The 18,113-nt window shown below is 37.0% G+C and overlaps 1 protein-coding gene across 4 annotated transcripts in view; it reads left to right on the forward strand.

The window, feature by feature from the left end:
• Nucleotides 1-870: 870 nt before the first annotated feature.
• Nucleotides 871-18,113, forward strand: part of 14-3-3zeta (tyrosine 3-monooxygenase/tryptophan 5-monooxygenase activation protein zeta) — a 126,421-nt gene continuing 109,178 nt past the window's right edge. For 2 of the 4 annotated variants that reach the window (XM_067774427.1, XM_067774424.1), the window contains exon 1: nt 904-1,145. The gene's annotated coding sequence lies outside the window, so the exon portion shown is untranslated. Of the gene's footprint in view, nt 1,146-15,091; nt 15,226-18,113 lie in introns of those variants that run through there. The other 2 variants (XM_067774429.1, XM_067774425.1) reach the window with 2 other exon arrangements.

An 18,113-nucleotide genomic window follows, 5' to 3' on the forward strand; every position in this document is an offset into this window, starting at 1 on the left:
GCATGGCTCAACTATATGGTTGGCTCATCTCATCAGCTGATATTATCTTTTCATTTCACTGGAGTAGGAATTGTCAAAAGAGGATGGCAAACTCAAAATGAAACCAAAACATTAAACACATTATCTTACAACACACAAAAATTTTAAAGTTTTATGTTTTCATTCCATTCCATTCACCTAATTCCAACACGCACATTTTGACATTCTGAACACAGGTATGTTGTTGCTGTAGAGATGAGCCAACCGGCCATCAAATTACTATTGTGTAAGCTAAATTGAGTTGTATGAACACCACTCAATTTGAATTGATATTGCCTCAATTTATTTTTCTGTTTGAACATAGCATATGGCCATCAGAGCGTTGTGTCTCCGCTTTTCGGTACACCCTGTTGCTGTAGCTAGTTGGTTAACCACAGCCGCTAGATGGGTCTCCTAAGCATTATCTAAGCGATAATATGCGTTTTTGTTCACGCGCAAACGAAACGTATACGCGTGTAAAAAACACGGCTCGTGTTAGGCAAATGCAATTCTTGTGTGTTGCGCTAAATTAGATGCGTTTACTAAAAAAACATCTCAAAGTAATGTGAAACTATTTTTTTATAAAAAATTTACCACCACGGCAGTAAATAGCTGTAATTTTGACAATCCCCATACCAGTGGAATGAAAAAAATAAAATCAGCTGACGAGATGAGCCAACCATATAATTGATCCATGATTTACATACAAAATTGTTTATCTGGCTCCGGATCCTTACGACGGGATGAGGGCTATTTGACTTAGATGGCGTAGATACCTTTCTAAGCAACCGTATGCTTTCAGGGTCGATTGTTAAATACATTATAGTCTGAAATTATTTGAAAACAAATTGTTCAATATTTTCGATATTGACTTGATAATTAATTAAGTAATTAAATAACTTTGCAACAATTTACGTCTTAATTGCTTTATTACATCAAGGTATTTATTACATCAAGGCTTCAATCCTTCATTACGAATGCTCTTTATCGAAGTTTGCAACCCGGTTTTGCATCGCTACTTCAGATTTGTCATCGATTCGTCAACGCGTGGGAAAAGAAATCAATTTTATCTGCCGCAGTTAAAATAAATTGTATATTAAGTTGTTGGTTATTGTAGAAATTAATTGGTAAGTAAAGTTCCCATTTCTGCATAACAAAGTGACAATAAATTTCCTAAAATATTAGTGAAATATGACGTAAATAGGTATTAATCAGAATGGGTTATGTGCTTGGCTTTTGTAAGAATGTTGGCAATAACTGTTCGTTTGAAAGGGTGTAGGTGGAAGCGGACAGGTATGCCGTTAAGAATATGCATAAATACTTGGATAATTGTAAATTATTTTTAATTGGATTGGATTTTTAATTGGATTGGAGAAATGATTTCAAGGGATATTTTAGAATCTGTAAGATAGATTACTTAAGTAATGAGGTTGGCCCAACTCTCGCTGTCATATTCGTGTATTGTGCAGTGCAGCGTACCATAAAAACGTGATGACGTAATAAAATATGTATGTTAGCTCGGTCATGGATGCCGCCCGGCCGCATAGTGACATTGATATCAGTACCTATGATTTTTTATTTGCTTGTTCCTATTTTGGTGCATTTTCTAAAATAATTAACATGAAGATACAGGCGCATAATCATAGTCAAAATAAAATAGGTTTTAAATTTAGGGTAATAGTCTAGTTGAGGGGTCGACTGCTAATACGCTACCAAAAATATCGAGAGAGGTGTCAAACGACGCGTCTTGACATCAGTATTAATGAGCCGAAGGCGGAAAATAAAAATTTTAACTCGTTCAAAAGATATTAAAGAAAAACCGAAAAAAGACCCGCGGGTACCTCCGAAACCGGGGGTGGGATCCATAGTATTTTTGCGCAGAACACCTTTCTGCGTTGGCGGCCTTTGACCGCGCTTATAAAAAATAACCCTGGGCTACGCCATGCCAAGTCCTGGTGTGTGGTATAACCGTGGCTATTATAATATATATATTAAGAAACTTCAAATACAGCAAAACAAGGCAATGCGATTTATTTTAAAATGTTCTCCAAGAACTCCAAAAATTGTAATGCTCAATAGATTAAACTGGCTTAGTATTAAACAGACAGTTATTTCACATTGAAATTTATACACCAGTTTAGGTTAAGAATGTTACCGAATTACCTGAGTAGTAAAATAATCATGAAATCCACAATTATGGAACTAGAAATTGCAATAATATAAGACTGCCTAGAATAAGAACTGAGTTCGCAATTGTCATAAATGGAAAGTGCCTTCCGACGATTAGTTCTTTGATGGATCGGGCGCTTCGGGATATTCATACCTGGGCATCTAATGTCGGGTTGAAAGTCAATGCGGAGAAGACGAATATGGTCTTGTTTACAAAGAGGTACAAGGTCCCAAATTGGACCAGGCCTAAGTTAGGAGGGGCCCTGGAAACAACCCCGACAGCTGCACTGTATGCCATTCTGCACATTCCACCCGTAGACCTGGTAGCAAAGAACAAAGCATTAACAACCGCCAACCGAGGCTCAGTGCCACGGGGCAGCTTGAGCGCCGACCATATGGCCATAGTAGTATAGCGTAATCAATCACAAGACGAACAGACTACCTGATTCCCTATCTGCGCTTCGAGGGAGATCTTAAGGCCACAATAGAGATGGACGGTTGGCGCAAGGGTGCGCAAATGGCGGACGAGGCGATACATGTGTACACAGATGGTTCCAAAGTAGTGGAAGGAGTAGGGTCTGCGGTATACTGTGCTGATCCGGAAATAAGCAGATCCTACAGGCTGCCGGATTACTGTAGCGTTTTCCAACCGGAAATATTAGCCGTAACCAGTAGAAACCCTGGAAGAGAATAGCTTAAGCTGCAATCATGTTAACTTTTATATTGACAGTCAAGCAGCAATTAAGGCAATAATCTCGCATAGCACATCATCTAAATGCGTGTTAGAGTGTAAGCAGTCTCTGGAGAGAATCGGGACAGGGAGATGGGAATGAAAAAGCGGACGAACTAGCTAAAAAGGGCGCATCCCTTGAAGCTTGCTCCGTAGGCGTCCCAATTAGACTGGGCGAGATTAAGCGAAGGCGAGAGGTGCACATGATCGACCAAGCGGGAAAGGCGTGGGTTCAAGCGCGGGCTGTAAAGTGTCGAAGATTATGTGTAGGTCTTACAACCTTAGACTAACAAAGTTGCTTCTATCATTAAAAAGAGAGGACTGTAGACTCATGACGGGTATTCTGACTGGACACTGCCTTTTGGCGCCACATGCCTTTAAATTAGCCTTGGTCAGTGATAGCAGATGTAGGAAGAGCGGGTTGGTGGAGGAAACGATCGAGCACGTTCTGTGCTCGTGCCCTGCACTTGCCAGGCTAAGACTCCAGCTATTAGGAGTGATACAGCTGTCAGAACTATAAGCAGCAAGTGGCTTAAGTCCTAAAAAGCTTCTAGTATTTGCCAAGAGGGCGGAGTTATTTTATAACAGGTCCTGGTTTTTGATAGGGTTTTTCAGTTTGGTCGTTAAAACAACCTTCTGGTAACACTACGGACTCAATCAGTCTATGTGAGGTCCTCATGGACCGGCCAGTTCAACCTAACCTCAGCTAAGGCAAGAAAGCCAGGTATATTGCTATTATCGTTGATGCTACGCCTGATGCTAGTCACGTTGCCTACGTTCATTTTGGGCTAACTCCATTTCAATTCGAAAGCAAGAAATTTTACAATTCTAGAACGGTTTTTGGCTTTCGTAAATTGTAACCAAAAAACTGGTCAGAAAATCGCTGATCTAATTTGCCATACTTGATTGAAGATTGTCGTGCACAAGGGTACGATAACGGCGCCAATATGAAAGGAGCTTACAACGGAGCACTACGTCACATTCTCTACAAAAACTCGAATGCTGATTACTCGCCTTGTGCAACCCACAGTCTCAATTTATGTGGTGTTGATGCTGCAGAATGCTGTACGGCTGCAATTACTTTCTTCTGGGCTGTACAAAAATGTTTTACTATTTTCAGCAGCACTCCACAACGATAGGACATCGTCAATAAAAATGTACCGAGCTCTCCTCATAGTCTTTCAGCCAAAAGCCAAATTTGACTGCGCAAGCATACGGCGATGTTTCCGGCATTCTCAAGTACATCAAAAAGTTCGAAAGTATCTTGCTGTTCTCAATTTGGTTCAAAATACTGACTACCATTAATGAAAGAAACGTGGATCTCCAAGCTAAAGACGCCACCATAGATGTTGAGGTCCGACATCTAGATGCCTTATTAGCTGATTTGAAGTTGATCAGGAACCAATGGGATACAATTTTAAACGAATGCAAAACAGCTGCTATTCAACTGAGCATCTCGCCAAAGTTCCCGGACATTCGAAAGAGAAATCCCAAAAGACGTTCTGAAGATAATGGAAATGAGATGATTGCGTATGATCCAGAGTCGTGATTTTAAAAACAATACATTCCTGGTGATCGTTGATTCGGTAATCACTGGAATTACTGAACGATTTGCAGCTATGAGAAGTTTAAACGAGACGTTTTCCTTTTTGTGGCAATTTGAAGATATGGATGCGAGCGCAGCAAAATTTGTCGAAAAATACAAGTCGGACGTTTCTCAAAGCTTAGAATGCGAAATAATTCACTTGAAACACATTTACGAAGCAAATTTTGATAAAGATCTGTCACCATTGGAATTGCTAAATGCTTTCTACATGTGTTCAAAATCTGTATAGGAATTTCCCCAACATTTGTGTTGCTTTACGTATTTTTTGCACTATACCTGTCACGGTAGCTAGTCCAGAACGTTACTTCAGCGTCCTTTCAAGAATCAAAAACTTTTATAGATCGTGTTCATCTCAAGAGCGAGTTTCAGGACTTGCCACGCTTTGTGTTGAATCCGTTTTGGCAAGACAGTTAAATTTCGATATTATTATAAAAATTTTGCAGCGAAAAAAGGAAGTAAAGTCACTCTTTGATATTCGAACTTTCTATATTGAATAATTAAAATTTATAATCATCATTAAATTTATCAGAAATGTATTACCAAATAACTAGAAAAGATTATTTGAAACAACGGCAGTGTTTTTTTTACACGCGTATACGTTTTGTTTGCGCGTGAAAAAAAAAACGCCTACCCTCGCTTAGATAATGCCCATCTAGCGGCAGTGGTTAAACAACTAGCTACAGCACAGGGTGTACCGAAAAGCGGAGACACAACCCTCTGTTGTATTCCTGTGTATAACATATAGCTGAATCAGTTGTGATAAATAGTGGACGCGCATAGAAATCATAGAATTAGTTCAGATGGTGAAACATGTACACATATTTCAGTCACATCTGAGTATAATGCGTATTGAAATTTAGTAGTACTAATTTTATGCGTACCAATTTCAGAGGTGTATTTAAGGTTTGTCGCTTAGCAGTCCATATAAAGCTTAGCGTAAACGTATACAGATGTGAAAAAAAAAACACAGCTAATATGTGGAGAGAATTTTATTTCTACGTTTCAATAAAATAGTATAAATAGTAAATATTCTGTGTTAATTTTATTGTCAGCTCTTAGTCTAAAAATCATTTAGTTGATGTGGCAAGAAATTTGTGTGATGTAATCCATCAATAATGATTCATGAATGAGACATCATTAATTCAACTTAATGTTGTTGTTGTTGTTGTAGCGATAAGGTTGCTCCCCGAAGGGGGACCGTAAATTGTTTAGTCCCGGGCCCGGATTTTCTCTCTACGCCCCTGGGCAACACCTAGGTAGAAAGTCTGTGCCAAATTTCATTTAAATCGGTTGAGCCGTTCCCGAGAGCGTTCGGCTATACTTACTTACTTAATTGGCGCTTAACCGTCTAAACGGTTATGGCCGTCCAACAAGGCGCGCCAGTCGCTCCTTCGCTCCGCCAACCGGCGCCAATTGGTCACACCAAGGGAGTTTAAATCGTTTTCCACCTGGTCCTTTCAACGGAGTGGGGGCCGCCCTCTACCTCTGCTTCCATAGGCGGGTTCCGATAGAAACACTTCGGCTATACAAACATACAAATATACGAATATATGTACAAGAATTGCTCGTTTAAAGTTATAAGATTTACAGTTTATTATATAAGCTGGTTTTAATAGAAAATATGAGCTGTGACTAAGGCATCGAATCCCGAAAATCTTTTGCAATTCCGGGATTTCGGGACTTGAAACTGACAATCACGGGATTATTCGGACTGTTTCAGAGACTGTTAACATTTGAATCTCGGTTCAAAACTAATTATATTAACGTATACAAATATGAGTATTATTATTATTTATTAACAAGTTAACTAAATTAAAGTGTTAACATTAAAGGAGCATTGGCTGCCAGGGCTTTCAGCTCTTTGAAAAATATGATATGTAAAATATACTAAAATATCTTATATATTATTTCTAATTGATGTTTTTATGTGCAGGTCCCTTTTTCGCTGTTATTTGGAGTCCAAATCTATAAAAAAGTTTTTGTAGTAAAGATGTAGATTCGGGCTATTAGCGAGCTTTGGGCAATTTTGGTCGTAGTGCTTTTGTTTAGCAATATTTTATTAAAATAATTTGTTAAAAATAAACGATTGTGAGCACCAAAGAAATCTATTTGGTAACAGGATTCACTTTAGTTTCTTAGGTTAAAAATTAATTTTTTTCCGCTTTACAGATACATATTACATTTATTCTTTGTTATATAAGAGATCGGATACAAATTTTATAAAAGCTCGCCTGAAGCTGCCGCAGTACCGAGGAACGTAAACTTACCTTCTTTTACTAGAAAGACCCTTTCAAAAATGTTTCACAATGCTTGTGCGACTCTTGGACTCTCGCTTAATATTTTATTTCCTAGGACTGTTGTACCCATTCTGAGTCTCAAGAAAATAAATTTCAAAATTTCACCTTGCGATTATCCCAACGCGACCTATCGTGGTACCTAGAGTCTATAAACACACTTTCTATTGCAGAAATCCAGGCTAAAATTTTTGACTTTCGGGGAGTGTCCTTATCGCTAAACCAACAACAATATGATAAATGAGCACTACGCTACCGACTGTCCTACACCCAAAAATTTAGGGTGTGACGTTTGATCAGGATCAGAGAACTGCAAAAATCAAAATTTTCTTGATTTAATCAAACACTAAAACTTGGATTCACGTTCAATCATGCGAATAAACTCATATTGAATAAACTCATAATTGAATAAACTCGTAACTGAATAAACTCAGCATCTGTCTTTACAAGACTATGTTAGCATGATTGCGATCGAATGACCGAACAGGTTTTGCGTACGATTTATTGATCAATTGAAGGCAAGCGGATAATAAAATCAAAGCACGAGAATTAGTATCGTTTAGTTCGGCAAACAAACAGAATCGTAAGCAGTGTTGACAGATTGACGACGCCATCGTCATTTTGACGATTTTCAACTAGAATGACGTTTGGACGATTTTGTAATGAAAAATGACGATTTAAGCCTGCCTTCTATGTAAGATTTATTTTAAATATTCAAACGCCAAGAAATAGATCGAATAATGTTGATTTTAGATGGACACTACAGTAATAAATATTGAAGTGATCAACTTAGCTCGTGAAAACGGAGTGGTGATGATATCATTGCCTCCGCATTCCACTCATAAAATGTAACCGCTAGATAGAGCATTCATGAGCCCACTCAAGACTTATTACGGTAACGAATTAAAGCGTTTTATGAGAGAAAATGGACAAAGAGTTACTCAATTCGATTTAGTTGGTCTCCTTTCCAAAGCGTGTTATAAGGTTCAGACTGGCCAGATTGCAGTTAACGGTTTCAGATGTACTGATACACCCATTCGATAGAAATATTTTTACTGATGCAGACTATATTGCTGCAAATGATATGTATGAGCACGTAACTGCCGAAAACTCTGAAGTCTCCGAGCAAAAAAAATGCAACTTCGGATACTGGACGTATCTAACTTCACCGACATCTAATACAGATCGAGTAACTTCTCCAGAACCTGTGGCATCAACCAGTAAAGGAGTCGTTTCACCATGGCTGATTTTACCATTGCCAAAGATTAGAAAGCCAGTTGCAACCGGAAGAGAAAAAAAGTCAAAAGCGGCAGTATTAACAAAATCACCATATAAGAATCAGTTAGAAGAAAGCATTTGGAAGATCCAGGAAAAAGTGAAGCCAAAAATTAAAATAGAAAAGGAACCTTCAAAAACCCAGCAGCGAAAGCTAGAAAAGCTGAATGTGAAGAATCAACCAGTGATTCCGAAGTAAGCGTCGTCTACGCAGAATCGAACCATGGGGATTTTGTTGAAATGCCTCCAGACGGAGCAATTTGCTCGTTTTGTGAAAAGTTATGCAAGGACGAAAGAAATATATCAGAATGGAGTGCTTGTTTACAGTGCGATACGGTTTGGGCTCATAACGTCTGCATTCCCAAAAATAATCCAATTTTTATTTGCGAGTCTTGCACAAATTTGAAGTTTTAAGCAACTTTGATATTTCCAATAACTTATTCATTTTTAATATCAACGAGCCAAGGAGGCATTTTATTTTATCTTTTGAGAAGCTATTTATCTTTTATTAATAAAATGGGTAAATTTTAAAAGAAGTTATATAAATTTTTTTTAGTAAAACTGATCTGGTTATTATTCGGGTTAAATGATATATTATACCATATTAGCCTACGTTTGCGTATAACATTACCCGCCAATTTTTTGGGAAACGGCATTTCGGGCTGACCCGAATTTCGTCTTATAAATTGTAAACTGATGATAGTATACAACTTTTGATAAAGTACTCTAAAGATGATATTTCCCCAAACAAAATGTGGTGAAAAAGAGGTGAATTGGACTTTTGGTTAGGCCAAAATTACCCAAAAACTAAACGCTATACCACAAATGCCGTAGTTCCTCTTTTTTGAAGACATTTCTAAGGTTCCTCCAGAAGTTTTTTGGAAACCTACTTCTACTATCAAAAGAGCTGACTCTACATACACTTTCTAATCCAATGTGCTTGCTCTTCAGCGAATGTAGAACGAATTTTTTCTAAAATAAATTTAAACAAAACAAAAATTCGAAACCGTCTGGAAACTGATGCATTAAAAGGAATATTGCTAGCCCAAGATTATTTAAAATTGAACAACTTTTCTTGTCATAATATTGAACCGCAAATAAATATGCTAAAAAAATGAACGCGAAAATGTATAACTAAGAAACTAAAATGATATAGGAAGTTCGATTCGAGCTCAAAGAAAAAAAATTTATAATTGCTAAAATGACTGAAAACAAGTACCTTTTGTATGTAATACAAAATTTATGTTTTAAGACGTTTTTGTTATTTATGAAATAAAACGAAATGAATTGAAAACAAGTTTATATGTTGTATGTGTTAACAAAAAATAACAATCAAGACAATTTTCAGAAAAGCGCTTTAAAAGTTAATATTGTTGAATGAAATCCGGCGATTTCATTTTGGTTTCCGGCGAATACAAACGTACGTCCCCTGGTAATAACCCAACTTCGTCCTAACTCAACTTTGGTTCTTGCCATATATATGACGATTTTTGACGATTTTTTGGGCGGCGTCTGACGACTTGGAAAAAAAATATATGGCAACGCTGATCCTAAGCAATGTTTATATGTATGTTTATATGTATATTTATATGTAGCTTGTCGCCGTGACGTAAGGACAGAAGAATCATGCAAATATTCAGACGCATGGAGTTTTCATATTTGCCTTTTCATTCCGATGAATGTAATCGCCGTTGAGGCAAACGAGTAAACGCCTGAATTGATTATATTCAGGCATGCAATATGTTGGTTGATTTTAAATCAATGTTGATTATGTTCGTTTAAGCAAGTTGGAACGTTGTTGTGTTCAATTTTTGCAGTTAATTGATCAGGATCTACATTTCGGTGAGCATGCAGCCGCGATTGTACCGAAAATCCAGAGCCGTAATAAAATCCTCAAATCCCTTGCTGGCAGTACTTGGGGAAAAGATAAAGAAACGCTTATTACTACTTACAAAGCAATTGGCCAGCCGATTGCATGCTAAAAACTACTCACTGGAAGAAAGAAGCTGCAGGCCTGCCAAAATACTGCTCTCAGAATCGCAACGGGCTGTCTTCTTATGTCCCCAGAGCACCATTTACATAATGAGCGAGAATACTCCAAATCAGGGAGAGAATAACCAAACAGTTCAGCTCAGAGTACCCAGAAACCTGGGCATCCCAACAGGCATCTGATTGATAAGCCAACACCTCTCAGGGGCTTAAGGAGTCAACTCCGTAAGCATTATGAGGAAATACAGCATCTGATAACTCAGCCGTATGAAGCCAAAAAACACAAGCAGGTCCTAAGTGAACTCCACAAACAGGCGTCGGACCTTTATGACGGGAATTGCCCGGTGAATCCAGTACTCAAAGAACAGTACCCAAAACTTGCGGAAGAGGAACGCACACTTCCCAGGGAAACACGAGTCACTCTAGCTCAAGTTCGATCTGGATACTGTAACAGGTTAAACTCTTACCTATCCAGAATAAACCCCGATATACAAAATGTATGCCCCGCTTGCATTGTGTCCCCACATGACACCAACCATCTCTTTAATTGTAATGTGGAACCAACGCGTCTAACACCCCTCTCATTATGGTCCACCCCTGTTGAAACAGCAAGTTTCCTTGGACTCCCGTTAGAGGATATTGATGACAATTTGTGATCGGTCTCTCTAGATAATGTGTGAAGATTAATTAGCTCACACATAGAGATATGCGGGGGAATGGTCATGTCGAATTTTATATCGTATTGTGTACCTCATAAGAGTGACTCCATATTATGATATGAAAAAATAAAATTCAGAATCGTTCAGAGGTCTTAGTTGTCCTTCTGTGCCACAATTCTTGAAGAAACGAAACGACGTAATTTTTACACCCCAGCGGGTTAGGGGATCAGAATATACCCGCGGTAGGTATGCCTGTCGTAAGAGGCGACTAAAATACCAGATTCAAGGGGCTGTGTAGCGCAACCTTTCAGGTTGCCAGCGCAATATATAGCTTCTCCAAACCCAATTGTCAACCTCACCTATCCGCGGCGAATCCTGTTTCACTAACAGACGAGGCTCTGGCGACCCCAAGCTCCTCATGGAACTTGGAGGTAGGGAGGGAGGGAATGGCCTGAAGGTTTAATGTGGCCACATAAATCGTTCCCGAGATGGTCGGGCTAGCACCTTAATGGTGCTATGGTACCGGAGCGTACCGGATTTGTATCCGGCAAAGGACCATCACATCGATAACACTCCCCAAAGCCTTCGGGGAGCAACCTTATCGCTACAACAACAACAACAACAACAACAACAACAACAACAACGTAATTTTTACCTCCGATGGCCAAATTGACGAATCTATCAACTTATTGTAGTTAGAGGTGGAGATACCAAGCTTAAAATTAAAGCTCCTTAACGCAAATTTCAATATGTGATTTAAAATCAAGCTTTCAAGCTTAGGGTCCATTGTAACACCTAGGCCAGTGAAGTTGGTGACTTGCTTAATAACATAATCTCCAATCACATACTCATGGGATTGGAAGGTTTTCTGTGTAAAGCACATGAACTTACACTTGGTATTGGATGTCAAAAACATCATCATCATCCGTGTATTCAAAGCTCGTGAGATACTCGGGCTTTTCGATGCTTAAAATATTTTCAAATAAAACTCCTTGCCGTAAAGAACCGTTTGCAGGCTTTCCACACATATCAAGAATATATTTTGACCTATGAAACAGAAGTATTCATCACTTTCGTTGATATCAATTCAACTGCGGCAATATTGCTGACAGTGATGACGATGGTGGTTTCTTTCACATCCATACCAAGAATAGGTGGATGACGTGTTATCAATTATCAACGAAGACGATGACGAAAGTTAAAAGCTACAAAGATATTCATAAAAAAGTACTTTACACATTCCATAATTTATTGTAGAAAAAACTCGAATAAACATTTTCCTACAGAATTGAGTTTGAAGCGTCTGGCAGAAAAACCGGCCCACGAAAAGTTTCTGGCAATGCTACTTTTTAATTTCTTATAATAAATAAGTAAAGTTAGCGTTATTTTTACGCACCTTCAGCGGCCCGTACTGGGAAATTGGCCCACGGCCCAAACTAGCGGGTGTGCATACCTTCATAGTTACACGCTAACACACGCTATAACACGGCTCTGGGATCTTGCTCTATTAAGTTCGTTGGTACATAAGAACAACTGAAGAGCCGAAAATTGTGAAGAACTCAAGCGCTAATTTGGAGATATCCCTAGACCTTTTGCAAAAATACATACATTTTTAATATGCCCGGTTTTTCAGTGCGAGTTTAAACTACAGTAAAAGTTGACTATAGTTTAACCCTGCCACTTCGGCCGCTTAAGCTGAGATGAGCAGAGAAATTTTATGTTATCGAACAAAGTGGCAAGATTAAACTCTAGTCAACTTTTACTGTAGTTTAAACTCGCACTGAAAAACCGGGCATTAATGTCCTATAGCTGAACAAGATAATCTACGAGGGGCGCCTTTTATATTTTGAGCCTAATAATGAAAACACAGTCAAATATTAAGGAAAATAGTTTTATTATTTTCCAAAATAATCTCCATCCAAGTCACTTCTGCATTCGCTCGAACCAATTTTCAAAGCACTTTTGCCACCCAGAAGAGGCCACCTCTAAACGAGCTGTTTGAAGGCTTCTACAGCTCCTTCAGGCGTTGAAAAACGTTGACCTCGCATTTTTTTTTATGTTCGGGAATAAAAGGAAATCATTAGGAGCCAAATCAGGGCTGTAAGGCGGATGACCCATCAATTCGACCTTTTGAGTCCTCAAAAACTCTCTTGTGTGAATCGATGCGTGATAGCTCGCATTGTCTTGGTGAAGAATGATTTTTCTTCGGCGGTGGGTTTTCCTTAATTCTAAAAAAAACTTTTGGCAAACAAATGGTTGTATACCACTCAGAATTGATCGTTTTAAGTTTATCTAGTAGAACAGTTGCGACATGACCAGATTTTTCGAAAAAAAAAACAGGCGACCATTTGCTTTGAGGTGCTTCTTGCGCGAACAACTTTTGTTGGATTATGCTCGTCTTGGAACACTCATATAGTCGATTGCTGCTTTGTTTCCGGCTCATATGCATAGATCCAAGATTCGTCACCTGTTACGATGTCATAGACGTGCTTTGATCCATCACCACTAAATAATATATATTATATAAGAAATTTCTTCAACATTTCTTTACACCAATAGACATGAGTCCTTTTTTGGGCAATTGTCAAATTATGCGGTATCCAACGAGAACAAATCTTCTTTACGAGCAAATGTTCATGCAATATTGAATGTATGCTGGTCCCACTAATGGCCAAGGATGCCTCTATCGCGCGATATGTCACATGACGATCTTGTATTATCAATTGACGCAAAGCATCGACTGTTTCTGGCACAACCACCATTTTTGGATGACCTTCACGAAATTCGTCCTGCAAAGATTGGCGGCCACGTAGGAACCCGTTGTACCATCGTTTCACAGTGGCTAAGTGTGGTGATTCAACACCAAAAGTAGAAGTAAGTTGATTGATGCACTCCTGTCTCGATAATCCACGTCAAAAATCGTAGTAAATCATCGCACGAAAATGTTCACGGGTTAATTCCATTTTTAGGCAATCAGGGCTGTCATAGAATCCAATTGTTGTCGGAATCGGATTTAAAAACGACAAAATAATTACTTTGGTGTTATGAAATCCAATGTTGTCGGTTTAATGTTCGAATTGGAATTAGTGTCGGTTTTAGGTGTCACAGAATCCGATAATATCGATTTTGCTATCGGAAACAATCCAATCAGTTAAATGCTGTTGGATTTCATTTTTTCCTAGTTGTATTTCTCTTGCAGTTGAGTATTTTCTAAAAATGTAAGTAAATAAAGGTTTATTTTATAAAAAAAATATAAATTTACATATATTTTCATTCTTAATATGGGAAAACATAAAAATTCAATGCAAAACAGTATTTTGATTGAATTTATGGAGAAACATCCAGATATTGCGAAATTCTTCACGAAGCACATCATCTAAAATCGTTGACACCGTGCTTCTACCTACACTCAGAATCCTACGCTAGAATCCTTGCCAACTGATCATTGATAGGATCCTTCAGCTAAAAATCGTAACGTAGCTGCTAATAGCAGCACGGGCAGAACTTTCGAGTCAGTTAAGCGTCCTTCAATGGTGTCCAATACCATTCGGATAGCCTCTTTGTTTATGCTATAGTATGCAATGTAACTGCAATGTAAATGCAAATATTTAGAAACCCACATTAAGAAATATTTTTAATTTCGCTGTCTCTGACAACTTAAATGGATTGCTGCGATCTCTCAAAATTTTCCTTTTGACCCTCTCACAACTTTCTTCTTCCAATAATATAAATGCTTCAACTGCTACTGCCATTTTGATGTCAATAAATTTGTTTATTTCTGTTTAGATGCACAAAACAATTATTTTATAAAATTTTGCCAAAAAAATTAACATCAAAATTGCCGGTGCATCGCAAAACAGCTGATTCGAACAGCGCTTTTATTTACATTCGAAAAGAGCAAAACCAATACGGTTTTATGACACCAATTTAAATCAATATTGGTTTGTAAATCCTAAAAAACGCAAAACCGAGTTGGATTCCATGACAGCCCTGAATATGCATTTTTAAACTCCCTATAAATAAACACAAATAAAACTCGTAAGTGAAAACGTTATATGCAAGTTTATGCCAAAAAATACCTAACTTTACGATAAAAATATCTAATTACAGCTAATGACAAGGCGCAAAATATAAAATGCAACCCTCGTATTATTAATTTTTGTTCAAAAAGTTCTAATTTTTTTTTTGTCATCACCCATTATATACCAAAAATAGTTAATGGGCACCTCTAAAAATAACGAATTATTATAAGATTTTCGAGGGTATATTCCTAAGGGTAGTTGGCATTCCAGTTATATAGATAGTATTCCGCTCTAGACTTGCAACACATGCTTACGCTCTTCGTTCTCACGAGAACTTGAATAGTTTTCTTTTTGGCCATAGCTGGCTGCAGCATAGTGGTTTCCATCGCCTATATGGGGTCGCCGTCGCTTTCAGTCGTTCGTTCTCGTTGTAGTCGTTGTCGTCATTTCAATTGAAGCTAAAGTAAGTAAAATATAATTTTTACCTACTTCAAATAGCAAATGGAAAATTAAAAAAAAAGTGAAAAGCAAATTAGAGAAACCAAGGTGTTAAAAATCCAATCTTAAAATTAAACCAACCAACTAAATTGAAATTTTTACAATTTATGTATGTACAAAAAATTGTGTGTGCAGGTATGATGTACGTATGTATGTACATACATATTTAACTACAAGGGAGACAAGAACCTTTTAAAACTTAATATGTAACTCGATTGTTATGGAAAACTCTGTGAAAATATGAAAGCTATTGCATAAAATACGATTAGTAAATGATTTTTTACTTTTCGGTATTTGCCGCAATAAATTTTTTTAATAAAATAAATGTGGTGTGGCCTACACATACATGCACACCCCCTCACACACACGCGCGCTACACTCGATCGATAAAAATACTACGCAAAAAGAACTGACGACAGCGGCGAGTAGAAAATCAGCAACAGTAACAAAAACAAAAACACTAGCCCCATAATAGTAGTCAACTAAATTTTGTGTATGTGAAACATGTGTGTGTGTATGTATGTGTGTGTAAGTATAATGTGTGGAATTCCTCGTTTAGTTCATTCGCTCGTTATCTACATATGTATGTACATCATAGGTGGGCAAATGGAAACGTGATGGTGTATTGGTAAACGGGAGAGTAATTGCGCTACAGTGGTGCCAAAACGGAAATGTGTTGAATAAAAAAAATGGAACACTCAGCTATTGGAGACTGTGTTTAACTTTTAGGACTGATCTTGAATTTTTATCGTCTTTTCATCTTATACGTTTGTAAATTTTTATGAGTTATATAGTTGTTTTTATTAAATTGTTATGCTTTATTATGATAGAAAAGCTGAAAAGAATTAAACATATCGGCTGACATTACAGTTATTTTCATCCTGCAAAAGATTTCATCAGGTGTCTTTCTATTTTTAAATTAGAGATTACATTCTCCCAAGCTCAGAATCGAAACAGAGCCATCAAATTTCGAATCCCGCGCGCCGTCATAGCCTAATTGTAGGCGGGATGGAAATAACTGTAATGTCAGCCGGTATGTTTAATTTTTTTCAGCTTTTCTGCATAATAGTTTAATAAAAACAAAATTTACAAATATTAAGGACTTATCATATGAGGAAATTGATATAACCGAGTTCTGGAGATATTCAGTTTGAAAATAAGATTTTTATGTAAATAAAAATAAAATAGTTTGGCTTACTCTAAGGTTTTTTGTTAAAACGAAACCGTGTTTGGACGCTGCGAAAAATATTATTTGTAATTTATCGGAAACACTAAAAACTGTAAATTAATCTGGAATACTTACATATATTGATAACGATACTTTTATGGCAGTTCCTTGTTAAGAGTATATTTGATAAATTTCTGGAAGTTAATCTACTTCTTTGCTTGGAACACATAAATTTCATATCAGAAAAAATGTGTTCACAAAAGAAAGTTGAAGGAAAAAATGATAAAAGCTTGAATGAAATTTCTTTTAGCTGAGGATAAAATGAGCTATCTAAGTTCCTCCAGAACTCGGTGATAACATTTTTATCAATAAATGATATTTCGCTCCTAAGAATAATTATTTCTGATTGTACTTCAAACCCTCATTGGCTTATGTGACATGTTAAAGGATTTTCAAATATGTCTCATCGAAATGTATTTTTCCGACGTCTTCAAATTGTCCCCAAAGTTAAAAAAAGGGTTTCCAATAATTCAGCATACCTATTTATTACTTCTGTAACATTATTATTGTTGACTAAAGCATAGCCAAAGTTTTAAAATTGGTAAAGTTTTTTCCTTTACTTGTAATTTCAAATTAAGCTGATTTAAATGATTACTTATATCAGAAAGAAATGCCAAATGAAAAATAAATTCTTTATCCTGTAAAGCCTTTTGTTCCAGGCAATTTCTCCTGTTTTAAAAACTGTAGCACTTCATTCTTTAGAGCAAATAATCTGTTTAGACAATCACCCCGGCTTAACCACCGTACTTCGGTGAACATTTTAAGGTCATTATATTTAGCCTTCGTATTTTTTAAAAACTTAAATTTCCGGTGGGTAAGTGAATGATGACCTCTCTTTGGTAATTATTTGCTCTGCAGTTTTCATATAGGGAAGAGTGCTAAAAAATTTGGAAGCAAGAGAGAGCTGGTGTATTATGCAATTAAAAGAATTAAGCTTAATATTATGCTTTTCCAACCGCCCTACGAAACCTTCCGTTCTACCAATCATTACGTTGGCCCATCCGTACATACGCCAGCAAACTTGCTAACGTCCACCTCAGAAAGTAATTTTTGGCAAACTGTGTTAAATATCAACTTACCAGTAACATTTCCATGAAAGGTTTCTAATGATAGCATTGATTCGAAAATTTCGTAGTTCGAATCTACACGTCGAACAAAAATTCCCATTTGACATAAGTCGTTTATATCAGTGCTTTCATTCAAGCATATGAACAAAAATTTAAGTCATGAACTCTTTTTTTATTGCTATTTTAATAGATGTGCCTATTTGGTCTACATTTCGTCTCATATTTCTGAATGATAGAGGCATTTTTTCAAAGAAAATTTTGAGTGGGCTGCTAAGTTTTTCTAACACTATTACAAACATTTATTTCATAAATATTCCGTCTACAAAAGGTCTTCCCTGCCTAACAATGCTTAAACTAATTATGTTTGTCAGATCCATTTTAATTCAGTTTCTGCATGTGTATAATTTTTCTGGCCTTCTTTTTCAACTTGGGAAATTCACACCTTAAACTTTTGCAAAGGTGCAATTTTTTTCCAAAAAAAATATCATCTCTTTTTACACTCATATATTTATCAAAATCTTTATGAAAATAATTACAATGTCTTCTAAATTTATATTA

This window comes from Eurosta solidaginis, chromosome 3, assembly GCF_040869045.1.
Source record: "Eurosta solidaginis isolate ZX-2024a chromosome 3, ASM4086904v1, whole genome shotgun sequence".
In the NCBI taxonomy this organism is placed as follows: Eukaryota; Metazoa; Arthropoda; class Insecta; order Diptera; family Tephritidae; genus Eurosta; species Eurosta solidaginis.